We start from the raw sequence: 15,370 nt of genomic DNA, 5'->3' as shown, positions 1-15,370 counted from the left end.
TAACTGCTAGATTAATCTTTCTCAAAAGACACTGGTCTTGTCATATTTTTCTTTTTAGTCCATCACTGTGGCTTCTGCAGGTTGGCTACCATCCCAACAACCCTTTCAAAGAGAAAAGGAAAAGCCCAGGGTCCCCAAATTGAATGTGATCCCAGGAGAGTAAGCCAGCTAGGACAGTAGCAGAGTTTCTGGGAGTCCCCAAAGCTCCTGTGACACTGGTTTGCTTCTAACCGCTTATTATGTCAAATAAACCCCCCAGCTACAAACATAAACTCCTCTAATTCAATGAGGTATTTACACTGTGATCAGCGACCCCTGAGGCACTAGAAAGAATGTTTTTAATATACAATTCCAGCTTTATCATTTTATCAAAATCCTCTAAATTTTGAGGAGTGACCCACTGGCTGAACATTACCTACCGGATCATTTAGAGTTGATTTCTCCAAGAGCCGCATGCTCTGTCTACACCAAAAAAGTGCCAAGTATTTTGGAATTTTGGAACCCAGAGAAAATCTAATTCAGTGTTTTTGTTTTACATGTGACAAAATGGTGACTCGGAGAGACGGTGGCTTTGCCCAAAGTCACCAAGCCATTTAAAGCTCAACCAGAGTCGGTAGCCAGGTCTCCTGAGCCCCATAGTCAGGCCAGTTTCACCTCCCAGGGGACAGCATGCCAGTTGGTTTCAGTTCTTTGTAAACCACTGTCCAGTTAGTCCCTGCATTGCAGAAGGTCACCCACCTGTAATGGAAAGGGAACGTTCTTTCTAAAATTAGCATTAAAGCCTTCTCTGATAGCATGTAGGGAGAAGAAAATGATTACTATTAAAAAGAAATAAAATGAACATTGGATTCAGAATTTGTCTCTGAAGACGCTGATGGATCTTTTTGGTAATGAAAGGGAAGGCCCAGGACACATCCCGGGTGGAGAAGGCTGAGACAAAACAAGCTGATTTGCTTTAAATAATAAAATAAGGGGAACTTTCCATTTCTAGTGAGAATTGGGAGGAAGGTGTTTTGAGAGGCCAACCACTTGGAAAAGAGAGAATAAGGGGAATGAAAGATACCTGGAGATGGGGAGAGTGAGCAGACCAGAGGGGGAAGTTGCTAAAAAGAAATTCCTGGTAGCCAAAACTTTAGAAGCAAAGAAGTTTTGTATTTGATTTTAAGTACTTTTCTATACTATACTGTACTATGATCACCCTTCATGATCCACGAATCTTCAGTAAAATTTCATTATACACAATAATGAGGGTCAGAGGAGCCTGGAACGAAGGGAAGTGGGGCAAGGAACAAAATCATGGACGAGCCTGACTGCTCGGATGCCGTGGTGAGCAGAATAATAGCCCCCAAAAGTGTTCTAATCCCACCTGTGAGTGTTAATCAACATGGCCACAGAGAATTAAGGTTACTAATCCATAGATAAGGAGAGCCTCTAATGCTTGGGTCTACCCCTTCGTCTCTCAGCTTTATCCCTGCTTCCTAGTCTTGGTTTGTTTGGCTACGGAGTGTCTACAGTAGCAGAATTTGAGGAAGAACAGAGAGGCAGGCAAGAAAAATCCCCAAGTTAGCTGCTTTCTTATTATATGCACCATTCTGGTGCCCCCAGCCCCATCGTCCTGGTCTCATCTCAGTGTTCCCAGGGATCATTCCCATCCTTGACTGTTCTGTTCCTTATCCTTCAATGTCTGACTCTGCTCTGTGTCCCAACATCCATCACTGATTTTAAGCCCAGACTGATTTCACAGGAATCATCACCAGTATCTGTCTTACTTTCAGGGTAACACCCAATCTCAGAGCGGCAGAGGTGCTCCTAACATTGCACATGGCAACTCAACATCTTTTCCTACAACAGTAATTTTCAGAATGTGTTTTGGGGAGCTCTAGTTTTGGGTGTTAATATCTGTTACTCAATAAAAGGGTTTCAAAGTCAAAGAAGGTTGATGAATTCTCAATGGAACAATTTTAAGCAGTTTTCTTTCCTGCAGAACTTCTTAAAGCCTTTAATATGCAAATGTACATTATGAACTCTCTGAGTGGGATATGATATGATATGCATGGTTTTCCAAACTTATTTGACCTTGAAATTTCTTCTTGAAACTTTCTTGAGAGAATATTCTTCTGTGAAAAGTATTTTGTCTAGAAGCAATATATTTAGCTTTTGTGGCTCAGGCAGAGGTTCTTGTGAGTTGACACAGAGATAAAGGCATTGTTTTTCTGCTAGGACAGTGCATTCTAGGTTCTACAACTACATTTTTGGAAGCCAGTAGTTAATGAAGTGGAAAACTATATGTAAGACCCTTCCAGCTAAGAACCAGGTGATTACTCAGAAAGCAGAGCTAATGACCACGTAGAAAGCACCTTGGATCATAAGTCAGAAAAGTTGGTATCTAGTTCCAATTTTACCACTGTTAGCTGGAGATTCCTGAGCAACCCTCAACATTTCATCCTCAGTTTCTGCAAAATGGAGTGCTTCATTGTTTGTATGTCTTCCCTGATGCCTCAGATGATAAAGAATCCACCTGCAGTGCAGGAGACCTGGGTTCCATCCATGGGTTGGGAAGATCCGCTGGAGGAGGGCATGGCAACCCACCCTGGTATCCTTGCCTGGAGAATCCCATGGACAGAGGAGCCTGGAAGGCTACAGTCTATGGGATTGCAAAGAGTTAGACATGACAGAGCAACTAACACTTAATGGTAACATTAAAACAAAAATAACACCTGCTTAAAATATTTCACAGGAACTTCAGGAGTTTCTAATGAGATGATGGCATGAAATCACTTTAGAAACAATAAGGCTTTTTTTCATAACTGTACGTAAAAATACCATATTATTTCTTAATTAACTTGGTTTTATAATAGGAACAAGGATTCAAACCCATAGATGACCTTCAAACCTTATTTACTTATTTTTTTGCAAAACATTTCAATCTAGATTATTTTCTCCAACACTGGTAATAAAGAATAACTCACAAATTACAATTTTAGTTTTCTCTTTCTAAATCTTCTCTCTGGTGGAAGAACAGTGTAGTGGCCAAGACAAAGATGCAATCAAGAGAGCAAAGTAGAAGCTGGACATTTAATAAACTGGATAAGATTGGTCATTGTCACATCTGAGCTTCCATTGGGGTCTGTTTGATTTGGAAACAGTGCCATTGGGGGCAAATTCCATCCTCAGATTTTCAGGCAAGTTTGGAGTTTCCAGTTATTAGCTGACAGTTAATATTCCCATCGTCAAAAGCTGAGATAATAACTCTGATTGAAAGTAAAAGTCGCTCAGTCATGTCTGACGCTTTGCAACCCCATGGAATTCTCCAGGCCAGAATACTGAAGGGGGTAGCCTTTCTCTTCTCCAGGGGATCTTCCCAACCCAGGGATCGAACTCAGGTCTCCCACATTGCAGGCGGATTCTTTACAAGCTGAGCCACAAGGGAAGCCCAAGAATGCTGGAGTGGGTAGCCTATCTCTTCTCCAGGAGATCTTCCTGACCCAGGAATGGAACTGAGGTCTCCTGCATTGCAGGCAGATTCTTTACCAACTGAGCTATGAGGGAAGCCCATAACTCTGGTTGACAAAGCCTAAAATGTCATCTGTGACACCAGACACCAGATCAGCAGAAAATATCACTCACCATGCTTCTCCATTGTCCGTCTCATGTGATGGACATATGTGAGCATGCCAGTGCACCATGGGCAACAGCAACATGAATCTGTTTCTGAGCCCTTTCAGCTCCAGGACAGTAGTTATCTATTAAGCTATGACACAGCATTCTGGGTATTTATTCTTGTACAATATTCAACTTCTTTGGTTTAGGAACTGACTTAGAAGAGGGGGACTGTAGGTAACCTGTTAAAAAGTATCACTTACCTGGTAGATTCTGGTATGTCGAGCTTGGGTAAGCAGTTGAGTTTAATTCCTTGGTGTATTTGTTTGAAAATGGAACATTTACCAGAAGCGGATGTGTCATACTGACACGTGTATTTTTAAAGCAATCTCCATTGTTTATTATTTTAATGGTAGAAGTCATGGATGATTCCAGGATTGTTAATTATACAGATAAGTATGGGTAAGGAAGGGCACTGCCTTATAGTCATATATGTATTTGAATTTAGTGGCTACTTAAAGAAGGGGGATTTCTCTTTGGTTATCACATATTTGCATCTAATTTAGAGACATTTTCTTTAGATAGTTTGGTTGCTTTCTCTCACCAGAAACTGTACTTTGAATATTCCTTTCTTTTGTTACTTTTATCATATGATGTGAAGACAGTAACATCTTATGAATAAGTATGGTTTACACAAGACTTTTTCCAAATTGTTTCATTTATATATTATTATCTTTATTTGTTACCTATCTTATTTAAACAAAGAGTCTCAAAACATGTCCCACAAATTCAGTAATCTGAATACATGGTGAACCACTTGTTTGCCATTTCATAGGCACAATTACTCTTGATTTTACCCAAAGTAATTCAGTGTTAAAAGAAGAACAGAACCTGGTACCCCTTATTTCTCTGCTGTAGGTTCTACTTTGACTCTTAGCACATGGCACCCATTTTAGGCATTAGATTGACTTTTTCAACAGTGGTTTAATTAGCACATGTTGTTTGTTGCGGTTGAGAAAGGGGGTGTTAATAAAACAGAAACAAGATACAGAAGAGTTGAGGGAAACAGGTGATTTCATCTTTCAAAGAACATTCTGTAGAAGGAAGCTTCTGGGTGCTCATTAAGAACACAAGCTTCCATACATGTGTGGAAGAATGGGAAGCAAGAGGAATTTCAATGGCTTTTTCATGAAATCTGACCCAGAGTTGAACAAAGAGAATTCTAAAACTTTTGCCTATGCCATTTTTAGGAGGGAGTAGGGCAGACATCCGTCTTTTCCCCCTTTCTCTGGTATTGCTTGAAAAAAAGAATTACTGAAATTGGACTTGTTCAGGTTTTTATAAATCAAGATGTCAGCAAACACAAGCACTAGTCTAGTTACAACAAGAGACTAGTTTACAGAGTGAAATGAACCCTGTTTTTTTTAAGCTCTACAAAGAACACATTGTTTATTCTTGTGTAAAAAAACATCATGTAAAGAAGCTCTCTGTCAGGTACTCCTATTTGTATTTAGTTGTTTCATAACTCAATTACACTGTTCCCTTCTGTCTAATAATTAGCATATGCATAATAACAAGCTTTGAAATCCTGTTCTTTTCCCGGTTGTGTGTCAGTTACATTTCCAAACTGTTCCGGAGAACGGGCTGTGCCTGAGTAGGTAAGCCTCCCTGCTGGTCTGGCAGCTTGCCCCGGTGAAGGAGTTGAGGGTCAGCTCTTGGAGAAAGGCCCAGCCAGAGGCTTGAGCAGGGACTTCCTGCCATCTGGAACAGTCTGGAGCACCAGGAGTGATGTCAGCAAGACGCACTCAAGTGTCTCCTCTCCAGCTCCCCCTGGGAAGACCAGTATGTCACCCAGTTCCTTTACTGGGGAAACTTCCCATGCACTCCCGGTCACTTGAGCTCTGTATTTTTGTTGCCTTTCATGCTGAGGTTTTTGTGGCCACTTACCACCTTTTGAATACCCTTTCTATGTTTGAGGAATTCCCCACAGTCTGAGTCCTACCTCCCCATTTTATAAGCCCCAGTTGCACTTTCCCAGCTTCTCTTGTAACAAGAGCCCAAATCTGGGATGCAGGCTCAACCAGTCCCACTTGCTGGAGGAGAGGTGGTTTTGGAAGAGAACAGTGAGAGAGGGAGTAGGTGCCTCACAGAATCCATTTTCTGGAAAAAGTTGCAGTGGAGGCTCTGGCTTTGGAGGAGGACATGTGGAAGTTCCAGCACGTGGTGTCCGGTGCTAAGCCTTCACTGAGATGAAGGACTTAGGGCCTCATGGGTCTTCTTGTGGCAGCTGTGATGGATGCAGTGCCTAAAACCACGATCTTCTTTGCAATAATGGTACAAAAAAAAAAAGACACCTAATGTAATTGTTCATTAGATACGTACACTCTGAAAATCAAAGCATCAAAGTGTTTAACTAGATTTGTTGAAATTTTTAAAAGTTATTAAGATGATTACTTTTTAAAAATTTTTATTGAAATATAGTTGACATAGTGTAGTTTTAATTTCTGTACAGCAAAGTGGCTTGGTTATACATATATAAGTGTTCCTTTTTGTATTCTTTTCCATTATGGTTTAATCACAGGATATTGAATAGTTTCCTGTGCTATACAGTAGGACCTTGTAGTTATCCATTCTGCGTATAATAGTTTACATCTGCTCATCCCCAAATCCCAATCCTTTCCTCCCCTACCTCCCCCCTCCTTGGCAACCACAAGTCTGTTCTCCATATCTGTGAGTCTGTTTCTGTTTCATAAATATGCTCATTTGTGTCATATTTTAGATTCCACATATAAGTGACATCGTATAGTATTTGTCTTTCTCTTTATGACTTACTTCCCTTAGTATGATCATATCTATGTCTATCTATGTTGTGGCAAATGGTATGATTTCATGCTTTTTATGGCTGAGTAATAGTCCATTGCATATATATGCTACATCTTCTTTATCCATTCATAAGATATACTTTAAAGTGCATTATTTTATGTAGGTAATAATATATCTTGTGATAAATAAACTCAAAGACCAAAGCATTTGTGGGAAACCGATGTGACATGTGATATTTTTGAGATCTATGCATGTTGCTAAATGTAGAAGCAGTTCATCCTTTGTAATTGTTAGGTAGATTGCCATTATGTGACTCTACCACATTTTATTTACCCATTTCTCATGTGATAGGGAGAAGGCAATGGCACCCCACTCCAGTACTCTTGCCTGGAAAATCCCATGGACAGAAGAGCCTGGTAGGCTGCAGTCCATGGGGTCGCGAAGAGTCAGACACGACTGAGCAACTTCACTTTCACTTTTCACTTTCATGCATTGGAGAAGGAAATGGCAACCCACTCCAGTGTTCTTGCCTGGAGAATCCCAGGGACAGCGGAGCCTGGTGGGCTTCCGTCTATGGGGTCGCACAGAGTCAGACACGACTGAAGTGACGCAGCAGCAGCAGATGTGACATGATTACTCTTCAGATATTTTAGGGGTACATTTAAGTTCATATTTACTTTGGATATTATCATTTACCCATTTTTGAGCTCACTTCTCCCTCTTTTTCCACTCTAATCTCACATCTATATTATTGCACTAATCTGATTTTGAGGGGTAAAAAGAAGTTCTTTGGTACATGCAAGGCATCTAGGTAGGAATGTAGAACTCCATTAGTTGGATTGGGGAAAAGGGTTACAATAAGACTATACTAAACCTATGTGAAAAAAGGAGCAGAACACCCGATCCAAATCAGTGAAAAATAATTTTTTTAAGTAAATGCTATTTTATTATTTTACAAATAAATTGTATAGTATGAGAAAAAAATGGTATTAAGTGAATTTGTTTAAAAATTACAAGTTATTATTGGTGCATGGTAGTGAATCATGACCACCCTTGACATTATGGAAATAATAGCTGGTCCCAAAATTTGAAGGTATGCCTGGAGAATATTATAGGCCCTTTCTTTTCAGAGAAAAAAAAATCATCAAATGTTTTCTTAGCCATAATGACACTGTATTACTGTAACATTACAAATTTATGGAATCTTAATCAATGAGTTTTAGCCATAGAGATAAATTCTGAGGGATGAGGATTTATGAACTCAGTATATAGTACTAAGTTACAGGAGTGACAGTTAAAGATCTTCATTATTTTCTGTGCCTTGCTCTCCCATGATATTGAAAAAGACTGATATTTTGAGCTTTGATGAGCCATTGTTTCTCTAGTCATCCTATTGAGTTTTAAATTTCTCTAATTCCACCGTGTACCTCATTCCATGATTTCCACATGATAGTATATCTGTTATGAGTACTATCCATTTATCAGTGATTCAAGCAAAGAGAACTTAAATGTTTTGGAAGAGGTCCTTCAGATGAGACTGTAGCTGACTGGATGGAGAAAGGAAAACACAGTTTTCTCCTATGTTCCAAAATGCTCTACACTACTTTCTACTATTCCTTCTAGTTCTATGAAGCTGCTTAATTGTTTATGTGTTGTATTATTTCTGTGATTTTCACCATACACATGGAAAGGAAAAGAACAATCAATATCTTTTCTTCCTGCTTTTCTTCTAATTCCCACTGCTATTTTATTATTTATAACTGATTTTAAACTCAGTTTTGGATTATTTTCTGAACACCATTTTGATATTTCTATAATTCTGAATATAGCATTTCTAAGGGTAAGAGATCTAAGCATGTGACTGGAGTGGTGTGGATTTGGTTCTGCTGAAGCCAGGAAGGCAGTCTGGACACTCTGATGGATAGTATTTGCTCCAGAGAGCTCCACCAGACTGCTTGAAGCATGATCAGTTCTACACTGGGCTTGACTTCTTCATAGGAGAGTGGCTTTGCTTGCCTAGACTGTGATAACAGCTATGCAAATAAATATTTTGATTATTCATTTAGGAGAAGAAGATTATTTGATGATTCTCTTGAAGTATATGTAAGCTTATTATGAGAAGGAGGAAATTTTTTCCCATTGTTATTGCTAATTCAATGAGGGAAAGTACATTGTATCAGTAGTTAAAAATAAGAAAGACTTTCCTCAGTGGAATTAAGGTATACCGTGGGGATTCCCTCTTTGCAGAGGTGACTCGATGACACCAAAATCCCTATTTTCACCTTTGAATCTATGAAATTCGAAATGATATCATTGCAGTGACCAACTGCCACCCATGAAGAGGCTGTTGAATTGGGCATTACATTCTGCAGTCACTGCCTTCAGGTAAGAATCAGAGGGTACCTGCTGTAAGTGTAGGACTGTCTTAGGCTCTGCTGAAGAATCACAGCATTATTGCATGTATCTCACTGGGGAGACAACAGGAAAAGCTAAGTTCTAGTAAAAGATAGTTTTTTCTTATACATGATACAGATTACAAGCACAGGGAATGGCTTTCAAAGGAATTAGGAACCAGAGTAAGGCCATTCAAGACAAAGGGAACAGCATGTAAAGCGATGGAGTGCTGACAGAGGTGCCAGGTCATTTTGTGTATGGTTTCAGACAATGTAGGGCATAGACAAGCTCTACTGAGGAATAAAACATTCATAAACATTTCACTAAGCACCAAGCCCTATGTGGACCCCTGTGCATTTTCTCATTCGGTCCTCATAATAACTCTAACATACGGTTAGAAACATCATCTCAGTTTGCTGTTGATAAAATGAAGGCATAGAGTGGTTAAGTGAGTTGCCTAAGACGACACAGCTAGCAATTGATGGAGCAGGGAATTCAAACTCAGGTTGTCAGAATTTAGCTACTGGGACTAAAATTTAATTCCAGAAACATTAGTTATCATTTCCTAAAGGCAAAGCACAAACTAAGGTAGGAATTGTAGGGTTTGAGAGTAGCAAAATGTCTTCAAAAGTATATTCTCCCTAATCAAGCTCAACATGTAGGTCTTCTGTAAATGTCTGTGAGTTGAAAGTCTATTATCAAGGAGTATATACTCTGGTAGGGAAGACAGACATGTATACATAACTACAATGCGCAGAAGGCTACAGGTACTGATGGATCAGATTGGATAAATCTGAGGGGGAGAGAAAGTTATCCTATAAAAGGAATTGAGTTTTTGAGCAGGAGAGTGACGTGATGAAAACTTATTACTGAAAACTTAATCTGCTGACTTGTGTTCCTTGTTTCCTTATTGTCAGCAACCTTAAGCCACTTGGAACTCCAAGCAAGTTAGATACATGATATAGAAAAGAGGAGGAAATATTTCTCTCTCTCATGTCCTGCTCACCAAAATTCTGCTAAATTGGCTTAGATGCTGGAATAATAAATTGGAGTAAAAGCTGAAGCATAAAATCTGAAGACATGCTGATGCTTTTTGTTCAATCACTATTGTTTCTAAGAATATAAGGAGCCTCCAGGTTGTAGGGGTTGGGTAGAGGCCTGGAAAGATTATTTATTGCAAATGTCCAAGATATAATTTGTTGCAAATTAGGATATAAGGAACTAAAGAGCCTCTTGATAAAAGTGAAAGAGAAGAGTAAAAAAGCTGGCTTAAAAGTCCACATTCAAAAAACAAAGATCATGGCATCCGGTTCCATCACTTCATGGCAAATAGATGGGGAAACAATGAAAACAGTGGCAGACTTTCTTTTCTTGGGCTCCAAAATCACTGCACATGGTGACTGCAGCCATGAAATTAAAAGACGCTCGCTCCCTGGAAGAAAAGCTATAACCAACCTGTCATATTAAAAAGCAGGGACATTTTTTTTTGCCGACAAACATCTGTCTAGTCAAAGCTGTGGTATTTCCAGTAGTCAGATATGAATGTGAGAGTTGGACTATAAAGAAGGCTGAGCGCTGAAGAACTGATGCTTTTGAACTGTGGTGATGGAGAAGACTCTTGAGAGTCCCTTGGACTGCAAGGAGATCCAACCGGTACATCCTAAAGGAGATCAGTCCTGGGTGTTCATTGGAAGGACTAATGCTGAAGCAGAAGCTCCGATACTTTGGCCACCTGATGCAAAGAACTGACTCGTTGGAAAAGACCCTGATGCTGGGAAAGATTGGGGGCAGGAAGAGAAGGTGACAACAGAGGGTGAGATGGTTGGATGGCATCACCAGATCGATGGACATGAATTTGAGTAAGCTCTGGGAGTTGGTGATGGACAGGGAAGCTTGGCATGCTGCAGTCCATGGGGTCACACAGTCGAACACGACTGAGTGAGTGAACTGAACTGAGGATATACGTTCATTCACGTTTGATCATTTTAGTTATCCGTTCATGCAATCGGTCTGTTATTCAATGACTACAGTTGACCCTTGAACAACATGGATATGAACTGTGTGGGTCTACTCATACAGTGCTACATAATTCAAGGCTGGTTGAATTCATGGATGTGGATCCACAGGTATGGAGGAGCCAAGTATATGGAGGAACCAAGTATACGGAGGTTATATGCGAATTTTTGACTGCCTGGAGGGCCAGTACCCCTAACCCACCTGTTGTTCAGGTTCAACTGTATTTGTTCATTGAGTGCCACTGGGTATTTGGTACTGTTCTAAGTCTTGGAACATAGCAGAGTCTAGTCTAAGAAGTACAATAAGACAGCTGTCCTCATGGAGTATGCAAGCCGACAGGGTTATTCATACCATAAACATTTCAGATAGTGACATGTGACACTGAAGAGACCAAAGCAGAGCAACAGGATGAAGAGCGACAGGATGGAGGAGTAAGGACTTCAAAAAGGAATCTCAGTAAACCTCTCTGACATTCCTGCAGACTTGAGTAATGAAGAGCCAGCCATACAGAGATCAGAGGGAAGAGAATTCCAGGCAGAAGAAACAGCCAGGACAGAGGCCCTGAGGTTGGAAGTTAGAGGAAGAGGCAGCAAGATCATGGGCTTTTGCTATTAGCCACGTTCAGAACTTTGACAAGCGTTATCTGAAATACGTCTTCAAATACTATGTCAATGAAATATTTTAACAATTAGCAATTCAATGATTCTCATTATTAACGTTGTTCTTAATAACCATTTAAAATACTTCACCTGAAAAAGATGGATATTTAAAAAAATTAACTTGAGTACAAACTGACAAATAACAAAAAAGAAATAAAAATCATAGATAATGGGGGAATTCAAAATATGGATGAAAGGTTTCAGAAGATAACCTTGAGCTTGAGAAGGGGGAGGGGTGATAGTGAGGATTGGAAATTAAAGGCTGAAAATCATGTACTATTTATTAATTTAATAAATCTGTCTTGATGTCAATGTAATCGAATGCTGCCACAAAATAATGGTCTCCAGCTGCTACATAAATGTTGAGACCAAGCTCTGATGTTTATTTTCAAGACAGGAGACATTGATCCTTCACTAATAGAATATTACAAGTTTATTTCTATTATGCTAAGTAACCGAAGTTGATTTCATTGTTGGATTTGATGGATGTTGGTGCTGTCATAGTTGAGAATGGTCTGGGGCTAGGAGGCCAAGAGGATGAGTATTTTTTCTTACCTAATTAGGCATCCTTGGATTTCATTTTAATATAAGATCAATAAAAGAAAACTTTAGGGATATTTAGCCTCTGGGATCTTTCTTCTGATGCCCCAGAGATTGAGACTCTTTGGCACAAGATTATTCTGTCCTGAAATGAAGAGACTCTAGAGCCAGACAGTGAGTGAGTTGGATGGGGGCCCCACCCAACTGGAAAGGCAACAGGAAAAGTGATGAGAGGAAAAGACAGCTACAACAATAGAAGGAGGAAGTGAAGCCAAAAAAACAAGAGAAGAAGGAAAAGTAACAGTGAACTACAACAATTCACCAGGAAAGGAAAACCACGCAGGGGAAAAAAAAAACAAAACCCAAAGAGAATTGCAATCGGCTGATTTAGATGCGGGGGACAAGTTTTTGACCATTTCCAGAGGTAGGGCACTTATTTACAGTGATCAATGAACGGATGTCAATGGAACCCAGTGATTCAGGTTTCCCTTTTCCTAAGCAGAATGTGAATTAAAATGAAGACCTTGGTTTTGGGTTTCATCTTCCATAGATCACACAGCCACCTAGTTCTGGGAAATGTGGCTGATATTTCTCAGAGGAATGAACAAAGTGAAGATTGGAAATAAGACATGAACTGACCAATTTAGTCAGAGTAAGGAGAATACTCATCGCTTTTAAACATAAAAAAATAGATTCATGCCACATCATTTTTCCTTTTAATAACCTATAGTGAGCCAAAGGATTTACTTTGCAACAGTCAAAATGGGAGGAAATGATGTATTTGATAAAAGGGTGTAATAAAGCAGGGTGTGGCTTGGTGTTTTTGATTTTACCTAATCAGGGGGTTAGCTGTAAGAACAGAATTCAGTGCTGCTTACCATGCAGAAGCAAGGTCCCATAAGCCCTGCTCGAGTGGCCCCACCTATATTTAATCCAACCTGAATTCATAGAGAGGCTTGCCCTTCTAGAATCATGGTGCATGAAAGAGTAAATGCTTTGAGGTAGAGCACTGCATGAGATACTCTATGTAAAGCACTTAGATAGTACCTGGCAAGAGCTTGATAAATGTTAGTGTTGTTGTTAATACACAAGAAGTCTGTAGTGTGGTCTGCAAGAACTGAAATTCTTGCATGGTGAACCATATAACATTGCCAAGTCAACCATATTTGACTTGCAAATATAGCAGTTTCATGTATTTCAATCTAATGTGTTCCCATAAAACTTGCCAATCTCTCTCACCTTTTGTGCTTTTGTCAGGGGTTAAGGGGTGAAGAGAGGGAAGAGGAAAGAGAGGAAGAACGGGGAAAAGAAGGAGTGGGAAGGTGGGCGTTTTACATGGGAGAGCCTTCTGAAGAACCTGCACTGACAGGAAGCTGAAGTGATGAGATGTAGCCCTGTTCCCCGCAACCCCTCCCACAGCCCTTTAGTGAACTCGCCAGGTTTTTAGAAAATTCCTGAGACATGGATGTATCTCCTCATTCCACAAATGATAAATGCTCCTTTAAAACACCCAAACCATAGAGTAGAACTGACAGCTCCTAAAAGGACACAGTGCCGAGGCAAAAACAAATGAAGCAGTACAAGAACGTTGCTGTACTTGGGTAGCTCTTTCAGAGGAGCGGCAGCAAGTGCCCAGAGCTGGGTTCTTCCATGACCACCCTTTTCCATAGACTACCACATCCATCACCAGAGTGACCTCTTCGTCTGCCTCCCTCCTAGAAATGGGACCAGGCTGAAAAGCCAGGCAAACAGACATGGTGCTTGTGAAGCCTCTAATTTCCGGGCACCTCTGCACCAAATATTGTATTAAAGAAAAACATTCCAGAGGTCAGTATCCTTAGTCAAAACTCTCCTTAACAAAGCAACATAGCCCTAAGTAGTGTCCACAGGCCTGTGGACCCTGATAAAGTTTCTCCTCAAAGAACTAAAATCTCGTGAGTGTTACAGGATAGGAGGCACACTCAGAGGAGCGGTAACAGACCGTAAGACAAAAATGTATTCTTCCTTAAATTTCTTAACACTGGCCCTCCAGACCACAGACAGCTTGGGTCTGAGAAGTTGGGTGAGGCTAATGGGGATTGCCTTGTAGTAGTCAATAGCTCAGCACCATGTGGTAGGGACCCTTCTCTCTTCTGCATCAAATATTTAGGTCCAAAGAAAAAGGCCTGAGGAGTTTTGAAAGATGATAATGGGATTATAACATTATTTATCTGTTGAGGAATCTGGTTTGTACAGGTATAATCTAATGATGATGCTAGCAGGTAGCAGTTACTACCACAGAGTATGTATAAATCTTCAGGAACTTACTGCAGTATATAGGATGGAGTCCAACTGGTTTCAAACACTTTTTTGAATACCCCCAAAATAAAATATTAAAGTGTCCTCTATATCTCTGGGAAGTATACATGACCCTGATAAGATTGTTTATTCCTTATGACTGACTGTTTGCAATGACAATACTCAGCATTTATCTTAGGCAGATTTTTAACACTCAAACTATTTCAAGGTAAATAAAATATCATAGCGATATATTTGTCATCTTCCTTTTTTTTTTGCCACACTTGGTCGAGGAGATCCAGTTATGTTGGAAAATTATGAAAAGCAAATGTAGTGCTATTTTTTTCTCCTATATTTCCACTCCCAACAGAAGGAAGTGACAGTGCCTGAAATGTTGTACAGCTTCCCTCTTGAGACTGGGGCTTTTGTCACCTCCAAGAGTGCAAAGACATCACATTGGCATAACCTCATTGTGAAGATTTAGGAATGCACTAAAAAATATCGTAATACTTTTGAATAAGGAACACTCTTTGGCACACTTCCTATTACATAACTTTCAACATTTAATGACAAAAATCCAGCCAGTGAACACTGCAACACTTGGAATTTGTTTTGCAAAATGTGCTGAAGTGTAAGAAATTGCCATACATGGTAGCCCTGTTGTTTTTTTTTAATTTTTATTCGTCTTTAGCTTATGCACAATTCTTTGAATCAGAATTATTCCAAGTTCCTAAACTGCAAATTCTTGACAGTGTTAGAAAAACTAGGCACTCTAGAGAAGGAACTATTTAGAAGTGGTAGCTTTGCACACTGTCTCTCCTAACTCATTGGTAAGTGTTTATATCTAAATTGGGATTTTAAAAATCTAGGGCAATAGGTTAAGAAAACAGTCATTGCCTCAGATTAACTAATGTTAAACCAATAGCAGTGTGTCAAATGGTGTTAATATGAGGCCCCATTTTACTTATTATTCTGGTATGAGAGACCATGTTGCGTAGTACATTATAGTTATAATGACTCCATTCATTCCATTACTTTGGTACATGGCATGTGAACAGTTT

This window comes from Giraffa tippelskirchi, chromosome 6, assembly GCF_054371585.1.
Source record: "Giraffa tippelskirchi isolate mGirTip1 chromosome 6, T2T-mGirTip1v1.2.pri, whole genome shotgun sequence".
NCBI classification, from domain to species: Eukaryota; Metazoa; Chordata; class Mammalia; order Artiodactyla; family Giraffidae; genus Giraffa; species Giraffa tippelskirchi.
Note: the sequence above shows the minus strand (reverse complement) of the source record.